Genomic DNA, 18,368 nt, shown 5'->3' with positions numbered 1-18,368 from the left:
GAGACTATGTTAGCCACCCAGTATGAATACTCGGAAACTTTGATGAATCCAACTTTAAATTGCTTATTGACTTCTTCTTTAATCTTAAGAGCCCACTCTGTCCTCATCCGACGAAGTTTCTGCTTTACAGGTTTGAAACCTGGCTTGATTGGAATACGATGTTCTGCAATATCCCTGTCGATCCCTGGCATGTCCTTGTAAGATCAAGCGAAGACGTCTTTGAACTCGTGTAGGAGGTCGATGAAATTGGCCCTTTCAGTTGGGTCCAGGGTCGTCCCTATTCTAAGTTCTTGGGGTTCTAATTCTGTTCCTACGTTTATGGGTTTAGTGTCTTCTATAACTGGTGCCCCTTCCCCCTCTTCTAGTATTTCTTTGATTATATAGGGAGGTAATTCGATTGAGTCTGGGTCAGGATCATCCTCATTATCATCGTAAATAGAATTGCATTCAGAATAACACAAGGAGTAAGCAGAATCAGATTTATTCATATTAAAATTTGAAAACAGTTGAAACAAAGAAGCCATCTGCGCAGTAGTCAGTGGATGGGACAGTTTATGGGACATTTCCCAAGCTACAGTTACTAGGTGATGCTATGCTAGGAGAAACAGAGGGGTGGGGAGTGACGACAGGAGGAGACTCTCTAGCGACTTCTCTAGACTTAGGTTCCGACTAGGACTATGATTCCGACTATGACTCGAATTCATCGTCTTCGGGTTCTCCTTTGAACATCGCTCCTTCTCCAGTAGTGACCTTGAAGATATTTCCTTGATTGTTGGTCCATTTGATCGACTTTCTCCATCCTTTCTGCTGATTTGAGTTTGTGTCAGTGATTAGTGTCGTAGGGTTAAAATGGTTGTCTTGAAGTATCATGGTAATGATCTCATCCTGCGTTGCCCTGACGAATCAATCTTCTCCAAATAGAAGGCTAACAGCCTGTTCGTTGAGACAAGGTGTCTAACGAGTTTTGACAGTAGGAATCGTTTCTAGAGGAATGAAGTAGCAATCGTGGAAGACCTCAATTCCAGCTAGTTGAATGCCTTTGTACCTCCAAGGTTCGGGAAATTCATAAAAATGTTCACAATCCCCTTCTCTAACGAAGTAACCATTTAGTGTAGGGATATAGGGTTGTATTTGGATTCCCTAACTTTTGCGATTTCGAACTTGAGCAAGCATTTCAATAGTTTCGGCTTTCGTGGGTTTGTACCCCAAGCCTAGTGGTATCTTTTGGGGGTCACATTCCTTAATAGGTATAAAGGTAGTCTCTCTGATAGGGTTTAACGGTATTCCTGGGAAGTATCCCTGGGATTTGAGCATGTGGTTGACCACTAAGTTGGAGTATGGGTCGAAATATAAGGGCGCCAGCTCGCTCTCTATAAGGTTTATGATTTGAAATCCTCCAAGCTCATACACTGGATCTGCAATTACTTGGTTGCTTGACATTTTAACCATCACGGCCTTGATAGGTGGCGAAGTGATCATCATTACCTTGACATCTAGTGGGATCTTGATGTTCTGGTGTAAGGTGGATGTTACCGCTTTGGAAGCGTGAATCCAAGGCCTGCCCAAAAGTATATTGAAAGATGCCTCGATGTCCACTATCTGAAAATTAACTTTTCGCTCGATTGGCCAAGTGGCCATAGTAAGGTTAACTAGTCCCACTACTTTACGCCGCGTTCCATCGTACGCCGAATGCCTTGGTTAGTAGGAGTACAGTCTGATTCTTTCATGCCTAACTTGTATGCTGTTTTTAGTGGTATGACATTGACTGCGGAGCCATCATCCACCAAAGTCATGGGTACATTTTTCTTCAAGCATGTGACTGTGATGTATAGAGCAAGGTTATGAGTGACACCAAAGGGAGGCAAGTCCTCATATGAGTAAGTAACTGGGTTACTTAGCTTGACTGAGTCTTGGAAGACTAGGTTGACGACGTCGTCAGGTGTAGAGTCATGTGTTATATTCAATTTAGCCAATGCTTGCAGTAAAGCCCGACGATGAGGAATTAAACTTGCAACTAGTTGCCAGACTGAAAGATCAGCCTTTGTCTTTTGAAGTTGCTTCAATAAAAGACCAGGAGAAGTATCTTCGCCATCGTTTGGTGTGATGACATTGGTGTTAGTAGTAACTGGACCATTCGTTTGAGTGACATTTTGATATGGATTCCCTGAGCGAGTAAGGTGGTCCACATCTTGATCTTCATTAGCCTGGACTAGAGGATGTTCGGTGAGGTAAACATATTCATTGTCATCCTCCCAAACTCCATTGATGACACTGAGCTCTCTTAAGCCTATGATTTCAGCTCCTAAGCTGATTATTTGGTCGACTAGGTCGTCGGTCACTGCGATCACTTCTTGCATTGTGGATTCTTAAGATAAAATTGGAACCATTTACTTGTTTTCCCTAGGTATAGTGCTTGGACTGCGTATGGATGCTACTACAGATTCTAGCTCTGAAACTTGTCTACTTACCTTCTTTGCCATGCGACAAAATCAGAGATAGTAAGGGAGATGGTGGAATAACTCTCCTCAGTTTCTAGTGCATTGACCACATCTTCAGCTGGAGAAATGAGGTGTGAGCAATCCAAGGTGGATTCCTCATCTATGATCATCAGAATTTCAAGAGGATTCTAAGTGTTGTTAGGCTTGCTTGCAGGAGGTATGGGCAAACGTCCATCTTCAATCATGTCCTGAATGACGTTCGACGATCTGTGTGCTAGTCTTTCTCAACCTACTTAGGAAGTCGATGAATCCTTCTTTCTCATTTTGGGTAAGAACCACCAGAGTGCGCATATTGAGTTGAATTTCAGCATTATCTGCATACTTTTTGGTGAACTTAATTGCAGCATCTGATACCTGTCGTTTAGTACCAAAAATAAATACCTAAAATAACTTTCAGAAGCTAGTGGAAGTAGGGTCGATCTCCACAGGGAGGCTATTATATCTATCTGCTATCTAAGTCTGTCGGGTAACAATCTGGGGGTTTTAAATTGATTTCTAATAAACTAAAAGAGATTAAAGAGAAAAGAGCAATAAAAATAATGAGAATTAAAGATGTGATTAGATAAAGAGGGGTATGCTAGGAAGTCGGTTCACCATGGCAATTAATCAACTCAGTCATAAATAGTTCAGACGATCTAATGTGAGAAGGTTAAAGGAAATGTTCTTTCGGTCCGCTATCCGCCCTAGAACACAACTAACTTAACTTTTATCCTCATTAGTTTGGTCTAATGTTCATAACAGGTCTGTTCATTCCAATCTTTCGATCAAGGTCTGAATTTAACTAATTTAACTAGTTTAGAAGCGTGCACTCAACTAAATGATTACAATTATATTGTCATAAAACAGTTTTCACAATTCAATCATAGAACCTATTCACAACATCGGTAACTCACTACCATGGCTCCCCTAATCCTAACATAGAGAGATTTAGCTACTCATAATATTGGTGGAATAAACAACAACGATATATGAATTAGCAAGAGACATAATATAAGAGCAGTAAAGATGAATCATAAAATAATAATAACAATAATTAAATAGAAATTAAGAACAAAGATTAAGAGAAAGCAAGAAGAACCAAATTAAGAGTAAAGAGTGAAGATAGATTATAAGCTTGAGATCCGGAAATTAAGAGCAAAGGTAACGTGCAAAGGAGAAGAAAGTAATAGTCTGCTTAAAAGTAATTAGCAGAATAATAGAGTGTAAAATGATGTCTTTAACCTAAGGACGTCTTCACCTTATATAGGGAAGCGTTTTTATTAACTAAACTAAGATAATCACGGAATAAAATCCCCTATAAATCAGCAGAGTACTCGATCAAGGGATTTGAGACTCCTCGATCGAGCAATATCCCGACAATTCCTCTCGATCGAAAAAGTTAGGGCTTCGATCGAGTAAACACCAAAAGCTTCATTTCGATCGAGTACAGCAGGGACTTGATCGAGCTTCCTTGACCACCAAAACCTCTCGATCGAACAGAAAACCAATCGATCGAGGACTAAGCCACTGAGCCAGCTCGACACTTGTTTGGTTAGCTTCCAAATACTTCCTTCACGCTTCCCGAGGCACGACATTCCTGCTCAAAACCCTCCATCTCCATAAATGCATGCTAAGAAGACTGAATAAGGCACGATTTCACTACTTTGAAGTCTGTTCCTGCAAATGAGGCAAGACAAACCAAAGTATCCTATTTGGGGCATTTTGCAATACAAAACTATGAAAACGACATGGAAATGTGTGTAATAAGAGGCCAAAAAGGACTATATAAATTGCACGTATCAAATCTCCCAAACCGAACCTTCACTCGTCCTCGAGTAAACTAAATTCAAACTAATGGAACGGAAATGAAAACTCAGAGCTAGCTATAACTTGTCTACTTAAACCGTTTAATGCAAATAAAACTGACATTTATTGCTATAACAGTCAAGCGCAAACGAGTTGTATGATGTCTATAAATAAGCTGAACAGTCGACCTTGAAAGACCTTTAAAATTGGACTCTCACGGGTCACTCTTCTCTCATGAAGCAAAGGGTAAGTATATAAATGTAAGAGAAGAAGAGAAATTAGTCACTCACCTAAACTACGACCCACATAAACATGCTTGCACCTAAAATGATAGAAAATTCTAATCACCATACATACATTCCAACCAAACAATGTCTATCACAGCCGAGGGCTTATACAATTGATGGGAAAGTGAGGCTATGGATAAGAAAAGGTAAAACCGTTATGGAAAATGTGGAGATAAAGCGTCAAGCTAGGACCTAAACAGAACCATGTAACAACATCCAATTCCTAACCAATTATAAAATCAATCACAAGTGCCCTTCATTTGACACATAACCTCAGTCAACCAAACACAAAAACTCCTCAAAGGGTATAAGTAAAGCATAGGAGTAAGACCGTCTCAAACAACCTTTCTTTTCCTCTCTTTTTTTCTTTTCGCACTGTCTGTTTTTCTTTTTTTTTTCTTCACTTTTTTTTCTTCATTTTTCAACTCTTTTTTTTTTCAATTCCTTTTTCATCACATCCTCCTTCCTTTTCTTTTCTACCAACTTCAAACAATATAAAAAAAACCAACTCGCATCAATGAAAAATATACCGCAAAACAAACTAAACTAGCTTGACAGGCAGACTTAATTTGGGTGTAGTTGATGGGTCAAAAAGGCTAAGTTTGGCTAATGTGGAGCTAAATGGGTGAAAATGAAAGAAAGGGGAAAATTTGCAAGCGCCTCTCTGCATGTGACACCGACCACAAACTCGAATGTATGCAAGTAAAAAGCAATCGAATTTCATAAAAGTGCAAATTAGTGAACATGTTATGCAAGGAGTATACTACTCTCAATTCCTAAATGAACTGGTCACAGATGACACCAGTTATACGGCTCTAAAAACTTAGAAATTTTAAGTAGTTTGCCAATTTTTCAAGTCAAGTCTTTATGTTCAGCTGTATTTTTAACATTAACTCGTAGATTATGTGTATGACAAAGCTAATAAAGTGACAATCTGTTGCAAGGCTTAAGTAAAATGACAAGTTACAGTGCAAAACCATCACAGAAATCTACCGTTCCGACTCGACATATATGCAAAAATAAACGTGAAATATTTTTGAATATTTTTGAATTTTTTATTATTTATGAAATTAAAACAACAATGCAAGCATAAAATAAACGTGAATGCAAAAACAAATGCAAATGTAGACAAAAAGGATGCAATACTCTCCCCAAACCCAAACGGGCAACGCCCTCGTTGTCCTCCAGCATACTCCAGTAGAATATATGGGGAACGGGATAAATGCAACCAATAAACGAATGAAATAAATAAATAAATAAAAGCAGAAAACTTACAATATGTACAAACTTCTCCAAACCAGCCAGAAAACTGGGGAAGTGAGTAGACCAGTAGCTACTCGTCAGCCTCCTCCTCCTCGTCAACCACCATGTAGTCGGGGTCACGCTCCTGCTCCCGTCTCCTCCTCTTGTCAGCTCTAGCTCTCTCCTCCTGCTCAGCTGTGCCCGCCTCACTCTCCGGCTGTGGGTACCCCTCCGCCGGGTACTGGTAGAAAGAAGGGTGTGGCCAGCCGTCTGGAACGGGACGTCCTCTCCGCATATGGTACTCATATAGAGGGAATAAGGCAAATGCCTGGTCCCACTCTATACGAGTCACTCTCCTGCACATATCAAGAAGCAAACCATCACGACGCTCTTGGTCCATGACCTCGGACCCCTCAAATAGTGGAGGAGCAACAAAATTAGCCGGCAGATCCGGCTGAGTAACAGAAGGAGTGGGGATAGGGGTCAGTGTGGCCGTGGACATGAACGTGGACGTCTGCCCAGCCTGGGTCGGTGTGAACCGCTCTCTGGTCTCAGGTCTCTTCCGCTTCTTAGAAGCTGAAGGAGCAAGTGAAAGATGGTAAGAAGGTAGAGGTGGAGGTAACCTACCCGACACAGTGGTCAAGGGTAAAAGATGGGGTAGGTCGGGAAAAGGTAAGGTCACGGACTCGGAACCACTAATCTTCCAAGTCCACTGGTCCTTAGCTAACCAAAACATCGCCATCATGGCGTTAATGTCAATGTACACCTTCCTCTGGTCAAATAGACAACTCAACTTTGTTAACGTTATTAGGCTCGTGGCGGCAAAATATCGTCTCCCCTAGGAGACGAAGAAAGTAACGGGCTGGGGGAAGATGTACGTGAGCCACCTTCCTCTGGTCAAAAGTAGTCTGTGCTAGAGTGGGCCAAAGTAAAGACAGGAGCTTCCAGAGGGCCGTGACAAGTCAAACCTAACCTCCTCCCAAACTCAGCTAAGGTCCAAGTGAAAGTCTGGTTAAACAGTCGAAATGAAATACAAGAACTCCCCGGGTCAGTGTCATAGGCAGTGTATGAGAAAGTAAAAGAGCTAAACAACTCGAGGGTCACTTGCTCATATGTGAGCGCTCTCATCATGGTCAAACCTGTCATCCCAATCTCGTTTAATAATTCAGCCACGGGTCCTAAAATGCCCAACTTGTCTAATGAAGAATGACACAAAAAACGTGTAGAGGTAATGTCATAGTCCATCAAATTCATAAAACGAGGGACGATGGAGAGGGTTCATAAATCGTACTTGTGGATACTCAGCAAGAGAATCCAAAGAGTCATCGGCAACGATCCTAGTGGCGGAACGAGCAGCAGCTCTAGAATCCCCTCCCTTCCCTCGTGAAGCTGAAGCAGCGGCAGCAGCTAGGGCATCAATAGCTAGTACAGGGGCGCGACCAAAAATCGGTCGAGGTACAAGAGCAGATGATGTAACTGTGACGGAGGGTGTCGACAAAGTAGGGGTCGACACCGAGGACGGTACAACAGCTGTAGTAACAGTGGCAGTGACAAGGGTAACATCTGTAACAGTGACAGCGGGAGTAGTGACGGTGGTGGTAGTAGGGACCATCGTCTCAGTAATAGACGGAACAGTTGAACTAGAGGTGGCGGGAATAGAGCTAATATCCATCCTATTAATCAAAGTAAGTTCCTCAATTAAAAACAAGAAATCAAACATGAATTTTCCCTCAAAATCGAAAATTCGAAACCCTAATGCCAATAATTATGCCCGAAAACGCAATGAAACATTAAGGATTAAGAGAAGGTACTTACTTGATGAAGTACCCAATATAAATTGCAACTAAAATCGTAAAATAAGCACAAAATAATCGACTTAAAACCTGATTTTTGCAAACCCTAATTCGCAGAGAATCCCACAAAAAACACGAAATTTAAAGGGGAAAATAAGGGGCAATGGTCGAAATTATTGCAAGGAGTGATAATGGGTAATTAATTTCGTAATTAAGGGAAGAAAAATAGAGGATTTTGGGATTGAATGTCGGGTTTATCGCAAATAAGGAAGGAGAAAGGTTGAAGAAAATGAAATAAAGTAAGGGAAAAGAGTACTCCCTTGTGTATTATTAGCCGTTGTCACTCGATCGAGTGATTTGAAACCATTCGATCGAGACTTTTCTTCACCATTCTGCTTGATCGAAAACTTGGTATTTGTACGATCGAAAGGTTCCTTTTCCTTCTTGGATTCTACTCGATCGAAAACAGCAGAGTGTTCAATCTAGGACTTTAGCTCCTCATTTCTTCTCGATGGAGTACAGGACAACTTGATCGAGGAACCCGAAAAAATGACATTTCGATCGAATACTCTTGTTTACTCGATCGAAGACTTTACCTGGGCATTCTGCTCGATCGAGTACAAAAAGTGCTCGATCGAGGTTTTTTCTTTTGGCACGCATCCCAATGCAGCATATCTTCCCAAACCTGCATAAAAACACGGATAAATACTTCCCGAAAATACCAAATCCACAAAACGCAGTCTATATTCGGTCTTACGCTAAAAACTAACTACGCTATTGTCTAAAAAGCAAATAAAATGTCCAACAAAACTCCAAATTACAAAGTTTTTACAACGGGACATTTCCCGTTTATCTTTCAAAACACTTCAACAGCCCACAAGAGGGCTTCTGACTGGAGGAGGTCCCTTCAGCATCGCGGACCGTCCTTTTTTATCTCCATGAACTTGAATTAACTAAAGAAGAATAGTTCGCGTCCACATATGCCTTCACTTTCTTCTTTCCTTTGTCTTTTTTTCCCCGTTCATGATCTTTTTCCTTAGCATTATTGCCATTTATGAGCTTGACTTTCATTGTACTTTTATCGACGGAATCTCGAATATCCACTCTGTTTATACCTGCAGAAATAGAATCAACAGAATGGTCCTCTATATTGCTCTCAGTATGAGGCGGAGGTGTCAATATAGCAGCTCATGACTCAATATTATCAACTGGAGAATCTGTGTAAGGGTCTATAGAGGGTAGAGCGTTGCAAGGTTGAGCCTACATAGGGGCCCTAAGAATATTGGACTGATAGAAAATAAGCTCCTCATCACCTACCTGAAAAGTAAGAGTCTTTCCCCCCGACAACTATCACTGCGTGAGTAGTAAATAGTAATGGTCGTCCTAATATGATAGGAGTGAATAAGTCTTCGGGGATGTCTAAGACTACAAAGTCAACGGGAATAAAGAATTTCCCGATCTTTACAGGTATATCCTCTAAGACACCTAGGGGCCGTGATAAAGTACGGTCGGCCATTTGCACAGTCATGTTGGTACAGTGAAATTTGGTCAAACCCAGTCTCTTAGCGAGAGACAATGGTAGGACAGCCATGCTAGCTCGCAGATCACATAACGCATTATCAATTAAATGCGTCCCGATATGGCATGGAATAGAAAAGCTACCCGGGTCAGACAGTTTGGGTGGTGTCTTATTTTGAATTAGGGCAGTGCCCACTTGAGTCAAAGCTATCGTTTCATGATCATTAATATGCCTCTTACGTGTTAATATTTCCTTCATAAATTTCATGTAAGAGGGTACCTGGGTTAGCAATTCGGCGAAGGGAACGTTGACGTGAAGGCTCTTTAAAATTTTAGCAAATTTACCGAACTGTTGTTCAGCCTTCCTGTTCTGCAATCGCCTCGGAAAAGGGACCGTGATGGGAATTTCTCAACCTTCATTTCTTTTCGCCAAAGAATCAACACGATCTGCATCATTTTTACTCGATCGATCATGTTTTCCCTTCGATCGAGTAACTTCTTCATCAATTTCCCTCGATCGAGTACTATTGCCCACTCGATCGAAAGCTCCTACTTCAACAATACTCGATCGAACATCAAAACTATTCGATCGAGTAGTTTCCTCAGCTTTTTCTCTCGATCGACCTCCAGTGATTAGTCGATCGAGTACTTTTCTCGGATTCAGCATATTTTCGTCGACTGTTCATGTTCAGGAACTGCAACTTCCGGGTCTGATTTATCACTTTCAGATGGCATTTTAGGTCCTTCATAGGAAAGACCACTCCTCAGATTAATTAAATTCACCGTCTCATGATGTTTCTTATCAGGTTAGGATGATAAATGACCCGGCTGCCTCGAAGCTTGATTGGTGGCGAGTTGAGCTATTTGTGACTCAAGTGACTTTATTGATGCATCTTTTTGTTGGCCACTTTTCTGCAATTGAATTGTTAATGACTAAATCATCGACTTCAACTCAGCCACATCGCTTATACCACTGGAAGAAGCACCTTGCTGTGGTGGTGGGAAGGATAGAGGCTTTTGAAAGCCTTGCTGAGCTTTATGAGGTGGAACGTAAGGTTGTTGTGGTGGAGGTGTAGGATTCAATACATTTTGACTCGTCCATCTCAAGTTAGGATTGACTCCACTCTAATTGTTATAATAGGAGCCCCCTTGCCTATATTGTTGAATGGCAAAAACCTGCTCCCTCTCAGCTAGACAGTCTACAGCAGCGTGACTATCATTACTACCACATCTCTCACATGAGACAGTCTCTTGTCTATTCAACAAGTGGACTGTCTGTTGATCTCCAGCAGCCTGCAACTCCAATTTGTCAAACCTGGTAATCATGGCTTCCAACTGAGCCACAACTGCACTATCAACAGAAGAAATTGTTCTAATTCCTCCTCTTGGGTTCCCATATTCAGCACAACGGGTAGCCATCTCCTCTATGATTCCCCCAACCTTTGTCATCACTGATATTCTTTTGGAACCGACCATTTGATGCAGCATCCAAAATAGAACGGTGATCGTCATACAACCCATTATAGAATTGGTTGCACAAGAACCACTGATCGAAACTGTGATGAGGAACAGACCGCACAAGCTTCTTGAATCGACCCCACGCCTCATATAAGTTCTCATCTGGTGTTTGCTTGAAACTTATAATCTTTCCTCTCAGCTGATTAGTTCGTTGTGGAGGAAAGTACCTTTTATAGAAGGCCAGGGCTAGGATCTCCCAGTTAGTAATCCTAGCTGCAGCTCTATCAAGATCAGTGAGCCACTCTCGGGCTCCATCAGTCAGTGAAAAAGGAAATAAAACCTCCTTAATCTTGTCCTGCGTCAGTCCCTTAGTAGCGGGAATGGTAGAACAATAGTCTGTGAAAACCTCCATGTGCTTTCGCGGATTCTCACCAGCTACCCCACGGTACATATTTCTCTCGACCAAATTATTATAAGATGACCGAATCTCAAATGTCCTGCCATCCTCTATTGCAAGGTTGAAACCTTTAGGGATAGACGCAGCTATAGGCTTAGAATGACTCGCGATGTTAGGCATCTTTATAGAATTGGCAGCAGAAATAGAATTGTCTTCTTCAAAAGACTGGTCTTCTGTAAATAAAAAGTGTTCAATATCGGGTTCAAAAGTACTCAAGACTTCCTTTTGACGATTTTTCCTCAGCAAGCTTTGTCTATAGCGAAAAGTCCGCTCGGATTCAGGATCAGCTAGCACTAATTCTGATCTGTTAGACCTGGGCATAAACAAAAATAAAGGAAATAAATAAGAACTGTTTCAAGGAATTAAAAATTCCCTGTGACGAAGACAAACGAAAATAAACAGATAAATAGGCTAATTGCTTCCCCGGTAACGGCGCCAAAATTTGATACCTATCGTTTAGTATCAAAAATAAATACCTAAAACAACTAACAGAAGCTAGTGAGAGTAGCGTCGATCTCCACAGGGAGGCTATTATATCTATCTGCTATCTAAGTATGTCGGGTAACAATCTGAGGGTTTTAAATTGATTTCTAATAAACTAAAAGAGATTAAAGAGAAAAGAGCAATGAAAATAATGAGAATTAAGGATGTGATCAAAGAAAGAGAGGTATGCTAGGAAGTCGGTTCACCATGGCAATTAATCAACTCAGACATAAATAGTTCAGACGATCTAATGTGAGAAGGGTGAAGGAAAGGTCCTTTCGGTCCGCTATCCGCCCTAGAATACAACTAACTTAACTTTCATCCTCATTAGTGTGGTCTACTGTTCATAACAGGTCTGTTCATTCCAATCTTTCGATCTAGGTCTGAATTTAACCAATTTAACTAGTTTAGAAGCGTGCACTCAACTAAGCGATTACAATTATATTGTCATAAAATAGTTTTCACAATTCAATCATCTAACCTATTCACAACATCGTTAACACATTACCATGGCTCCCCTAATCCTAACATAGAGATATTTAGCTACTCATAATATTGGTGGAATAAACAACAACGATATATGAATTAGCAAGAGACATAATATAAGAGCAGTAAAGATGAATCATAAACTAATAATAACAATATTTAAACAGAAATTAAGAACAAAGATCAAGAGAAAGCAAGAAGAATTAAATTAAGAGGAAAGAGTGAAGAGAGATTACAAGCTTGAGATCCGGAAATTAAGAGCAAATGTAACGTGCAAAGGAGAAGAAAGTAATAGTCTGCTTAAAAGTAATTAGTAGAATAATAGAGTGTAAGAGGATGTCTTCAACCTATTAACGTCTTCACCTTATATATGGAAGCTTTTTTATTAAGTAAACTAAGATAAACACGGAAAAAACTCCCGTATAAATCAGCAGATTACTGGATCGAGGGATTTGAGACTCCACGATCGAGCAATATCCCGGCAATTCCTCTTGATCGAACAAGTAAGAGGTTCGATCGAGTAAACATCAAAAGCTTCATTTTGATCGAGTACAGCAGGGATCGATCGAGATTCCTTGACAACCAAAACCTCTCCATCGAATAGAAACACATTCGATCGAGGACTAAGCCATTGAACCAGCTCGACACTAGTTTGGTTAGCTTCCAAATACTTCCTTCACACTTCGCGAGGCACGACATTTCTGCTCAAAATCTTCCATCTCCATAAATGCATGCTAAGAGGACTGAATAAGGCACTATTTCACCACTTTGAAGTCCGTTCCTGCAAATGAGGCAAGACAAACCAAAGTAGCCTATTCAGGGCATTTTGCAATTCAAAACTATGAAAACGACATGGAAATGCGTGCAACAAGAGGCCAAAAAGGACTATATAAATTGCACGTATCAGCATCATCCCAAGTAGCAATTTTCTTGTGTTCCAAAGAGTAGAACCATTGCTTAGAAATATTATCGAGAGATGAAGGAAAGATCCTTAGAAACATCTCTGGCTTGATGCCTTTGATAGACATATAATCTTTGAAGGCACGAATATGGTTCAACGGGCTTTCATGTCCCTTAAACTTCGGGATATCAGTCATGTTGAAGTTAGTTGGTAGTTGAGCGTTTAATGCCTCATATTTGCGGTTGTTTTCCCTGTAGATGTCATCTCCCTTGAGGTACATTATTTGTTTCTCCAAATATTGGAGTCGTTTTTCATCTTCAGTAGGACCCGATGGAAGATTGACTTCTGGTTGTCCAATAAAGGGTGGAATATTATTGTGTATAACCATGTCGGGAATGGCATCCTCTGTAGGAGGAAGTCTAGCTTCTACAGCAACAATTCGGCCTTCGATGGCATTAATTAAGGCGAGCATAAGCTTGGTCTTGGCTTGTCTTGAGACGAATGAGCGCAGCTAGGATTTAATCATTACCATTTACGGACGGTTGGGGTTGACCATTAACGCTTCCGTGACTAGTTCCCACCATTTTGGAACTAAGGATAAGAGATCGACGACGAATCAAAACACGATCGACCATTTTAGCACACTTTCTCAAAAGAGACTCGACTCGTGAAATGGGAGTGTGCCACTGTGTCAAGTGAGGTTTGAAAATGACAAATTTTGAAATGTTTGTCCTAGATAATTGTAGTGTAGTTGTAGGAGTGCTGACTAGAAGTGAGGTTTGAAATGGGTTTGAGGCCCAAATTTTGATTCGACATTTTGACAGAGTTTCGGCATTATTTTGCGCTATTTTAGGCCATTTCGAAAATATTTACATTTTGAAAAGGATTTTCTTTTACAGAATTTCGTCATGGTTTTATTTACAAAATGGTGATCACGTATATGATACAAACATATATATGGGCATTATAACGGTATGCTGAGTGCATTTAAAGGGTTTTTTCTTAAAAGGCGGGTTGCCATACCAAGCAATCAAACCCTAGTATGTGGAGAGGTCCGTGCCAAACATGAGTAAGGTCTATTCCTTGTCCATTTGCTCGAGTAGTGAAAGCTCTTAATACAAACATGAGTATGTACCATGGTATGGTTGACGTTAATCACTATCCATCCTTAGGCCCAGATAAGAATTTGGACCGTCCAGACGGGACGATTGGTCTAATGGGTTGGGTTAAGCCTAGGAATGCCAAATCAAACGACCTAAGAAGGTCGAGTAATGAAAACCGACAACTGTCTCGTATAAACTATTCCCTAACCTTGTTCAAGTTTCACCCTTGGTAAAACGTAAGTGTATCATCCCCAGTGGAGTCGCCAAAGTGTGGACATGGGCCACACGCGCTGCGCGCACCCGCGCGTTGGTTTCGAGGCGGTGGCACTTCTCCCACGGAACCTTGTTTTGCCAAAGCACGTCATGGGCCGTTACCGATTGGTGAGGCATTGAAACCGGTGAAAGGTTGAATAAGCCTGCATTTGTGGAGTCGCCACCAATTTTATGGAAAATTGGAACCGTTCGAATATTTCGTGTCATGTCAAGACACAAAGTAATGACATAAACACTAAGAACTCGTTACCCTTAGCATTCTATGTCTAGAATGACTCTCGAAGATGCCAATGAACACGGATGTCCAAAGATAACTAGAGTAAGGGGTGAGGGTACGTATTAGGAAGCTCTTTAATCGAACACCTGATCCCGCCCGCCTCGATAGCGGCCTCTACAAATGATTAGGGAAATCGTTCATATGTTATATGTCGTCGATGTAATGCATGCAATGAAACAAACACATATTAATCCTAGCATGTGAGACTAGACTATGTCGGTTCACACGTATTTTAATAAACAATGTGGTCGAAGTAGGATGTTAAGATTAAATTACATGTGGATGCCATACAATTAAATCATACATAAATAATAATTACGATAAATAAAATACAAGAATTAAAATTACAAGAATTACAAGATTTATTTGATCTACGTCAAAAGCACGCTCGAAACGGGATTTCAAAGAAGGAAAGAAAATAAAATTAGAAATAAAAGTACGAAAACACGTCAGATTAGAAGTGATAATATGATTAATAGTTGATTTAATACGTAATTAGGAGCTACGTCAGAGCAAGAAAGAGTTCAGGGACAGAAGCCAACCCAGAACAGGCGCAACATCTGCTGCGTCCTCTGGAAGAGGCGCAACACTTCCTGCATCGGTTCATGAGTTAGATTCTGGCTGTGAAGTAAGAATCGCAGATTGTTATCGTTCATTGGTAATTTAATGTTGATTATTGATATTAGACTCAAGTAGAAGTGTTTTAAATGATTACATACATCTAGAACCGTCATAAAACAAATTAAAGATGATAATTTATAGCGATTTACATGATTATACGACGAACTCGTGTCGGAAATACAAAAGGAACAAACTTTGAACTTGAAAACAAAATTGAAATTGGATGAACTGAAATCAAATAAAGAAAAGCATGTACGAAAGACAGATTCCAGAGAATCGATATGAGAAAATGGAACTTCTAAAATCCGGTTTTGAAATAGATGACGAAAACCCGCAAATATCAAATTATAAGGGATTTATGTTGAATTATGCGTTATAATTTGAAAAGGATTTATTAAGACATGATTATATACTGATATGAACAAAAGAAACGAAAGAAAAAGAGAAATAAGAAAGTTGCAGAAGGTCGAGGAAGAAGAAGAAGAAGAAGAAGAAGAGCAGGAGCAGCGGCAGCCTCAGGAAGAGGCGCAACAGATGCTGCGACCCTTCGAAGAGGCGCAGCTGCTGCTGCGTTTCTTTTTGTCAAACCTTTGTTGTTTTGTAAATACGGTTTTAGAAGATGGTTTTTAAAACGGTTTTGAACGTGCTTTCGATATAGACCTTACATTTGATACAATATAAAAGTACAATAAAAATAAAATAAGATTTTACACCCTCAGACATACATGTTTGATGAAACGAGATTGACTTAAGTTATCGTTTAATGATTGCTCAACTCGAATATGCATTGAAAGTGCCCTTGTTAAAGGATTTAAAAGATTGATTAGATTGATTAAGTGGAGTTGGTCAAATTGGTCGGTCTATGGAACGTGGCTGGGACTCAGAATGATCTGAGCTTACGTGGCCGATTAATCAAGCACGTAGGCATCGAAAGCAAAAGCGTGGTCTAGAATACAAAGAGAGAGAAAGAAGGGGCGGAACACTCGCGTGCCAAATATGGAGGCCGAAGGTCTCTATTTAGACTACACACACGAAGGAGTTTAGGAATGACACGGATACGGAAACAAATCACGGAAATATTCTCGAAAGCATTGAAAAAGGGCTGGGGAAGAGGCGCAGCAGCCACTGCGACCCTTGGAAGAGGCGCAGCACCTGATGCGTCATTTCCCCAGAGGTTTCCTCCTCAGCACGAAAGATTTCCGCGATTTTTATAGAATTTCGGTAGATATGAACTTCCTTATTCCGTGAAACACAATATAAGGAAGATATTTCCTTAAATATATTAATTTTAGTTAGGAATAAATATCCAGAGAATTCTAGAACGCTCCAGAACATTCTGACTCGGCATTTAAACGGTTTTTAGAAAATGAAGCGGTTTTTGGCCTGGACTCCAAATGAACTCTAATTACTGTCAAAACAACCGTATCGGTGCATAGATGACGACCATGAGGTTGACTCTAGTGTTTAATCTATCACTTGTTGATGAACTTACGAACTGTCATAAAATCGTTCCGGGTATCAAACATGCGGCCCAATCATCACTGGGTGGTTGGCGGGAGTTGTAGAAATGAGGTATCTACAGCATGACCAACGTACGTTAGGAGTGTATTAGGGAAGTAGGATGTAAACCCTTGGTTGACCTTGTGCTTGATCTTCTTAGGAACTCTAGGGATATACGATCATATGGATTTTCACCGTTAAACTTCGGGATGAAGTTCTGTTTTAGGGGGAGTAAATTTAACAATTCGAAAGTCAAGGAGAGAGAAAGTAAGGAATGTGAGAAATTAATGAGAGTTGAACAAAGAACCTTAGGATGAGTGTAATATTTAAAAAGAACATATATGACTGATAGACATGTGAGGCAAGAGAGAGTGCATGAGAATCAGTGATGAGACTTGAGGAAATGAGAGAGTGGGGTGACCTTCGGGGACGAAGTTCTTTTTAAGGGGGGAAGACTGTAATACCTTGTATTTTATTACCTTGGTCAAAGGCTAGTCAACGGTAAATAGGTAAATATATTTTATGAAATTATTTTATATTGTATTTATGCGAATTATGTATGAGATGGAATAATAAAATAATAATAATAATAATAATATGTATACATATGTATATACTCCCACCTACCATACTAACTACCCTTATATATATCCCACCTACCACTACTCTATCCTATCTTATTTCATACTCCACCACACTTTTTAAGAGAGAAAAAGAGAGGAAAAAGGAGAGATTGGAAGAAGAGAGATTTTGTCCCTCCGCCTCGAGATCGTAAGATAAGATCGTCTTATACTAACTTATATATTAATTAATTTATACCGCCGACCTGCCTTGACCTCGACTCACCTCTAACCGCCGTTGGATACCCCCTTTGACCACCATTGACCGTCATATCTGGGTTTGACTCTGTCATATTGTTGTTATTGTTGTTGTTTGTGACTCGGTTTTGGTGTAAGTTTTATCCCTTCGTTCATAACTGACCTAGGATGGTAGTGGGGTGGTTGTGTCATTGGTTTAGTGAGGGTGGCAGTGGTGGTCAAAGGTGGCAGTATAGATGGCGAAAACTAGGGGTTAAAGGAGGGTACACGGGTTGTGTGTGTGTCGTATTGATAGTTGTTGTTGTCGAATGTGGTTTCGGTTTATGGTGTTGGTCGGCTTGGCTGGTGGTGGTTTCGGGGGTGGGGTCATGCCGTGACCACCGTGGTGGTGTTGGCCCACGGTGGTGGCTGTATTGGTGGCGGTTTTGTTGGTGTTTAAAGGGAGTGTGTCGTGTGTGTTGTTGTATATTGCCCTTTTCAACCTGGTCTCTTAGAAAATGATGCCTTATTTCTATATGTTTGGTACGCGAGTGTTGCACGGGGTTTTTATAAATAATGATCGCACTCGTATTATCACATAAAATTGGAACATAACCAACATGCACACCATAATCAGACAACTATTGTTTAAGCCATAATAACTGAGAACATACCAAAGCAGTGGTAATATATTCGGCTATAGCAGTAGATAACACAACTGAATTTTCTTTCTTTGCCCCCCCATGATATAATATATGATCCAACAAATGTAGCAATTCCAGATGTACTTTTCTTGTCAACTGAACAACCTGCATATTCTGAATTTGAATATCCTATGAAATCAAAGCTACAATCAATGGGGTACCATAGATATAACTTACATGTACCA

This window comes from Silene latifolia, chromosome Y (assembly GCF_048544455.1).
Source record: "Silene latifolia isolate original U9 population chromosome Y, ASM4854445v1, whole genome shotgun sequence".
Taxonomy (NCBI): Eukaryota; Viridiplantae; Streptophyta; class Magnoliopsida; order Caryophyllales; family Caryophyllaceae; genus Silene; species Silene latifolia.
This window is presented reverse-complemented; position numbering follows the sequence as displayed.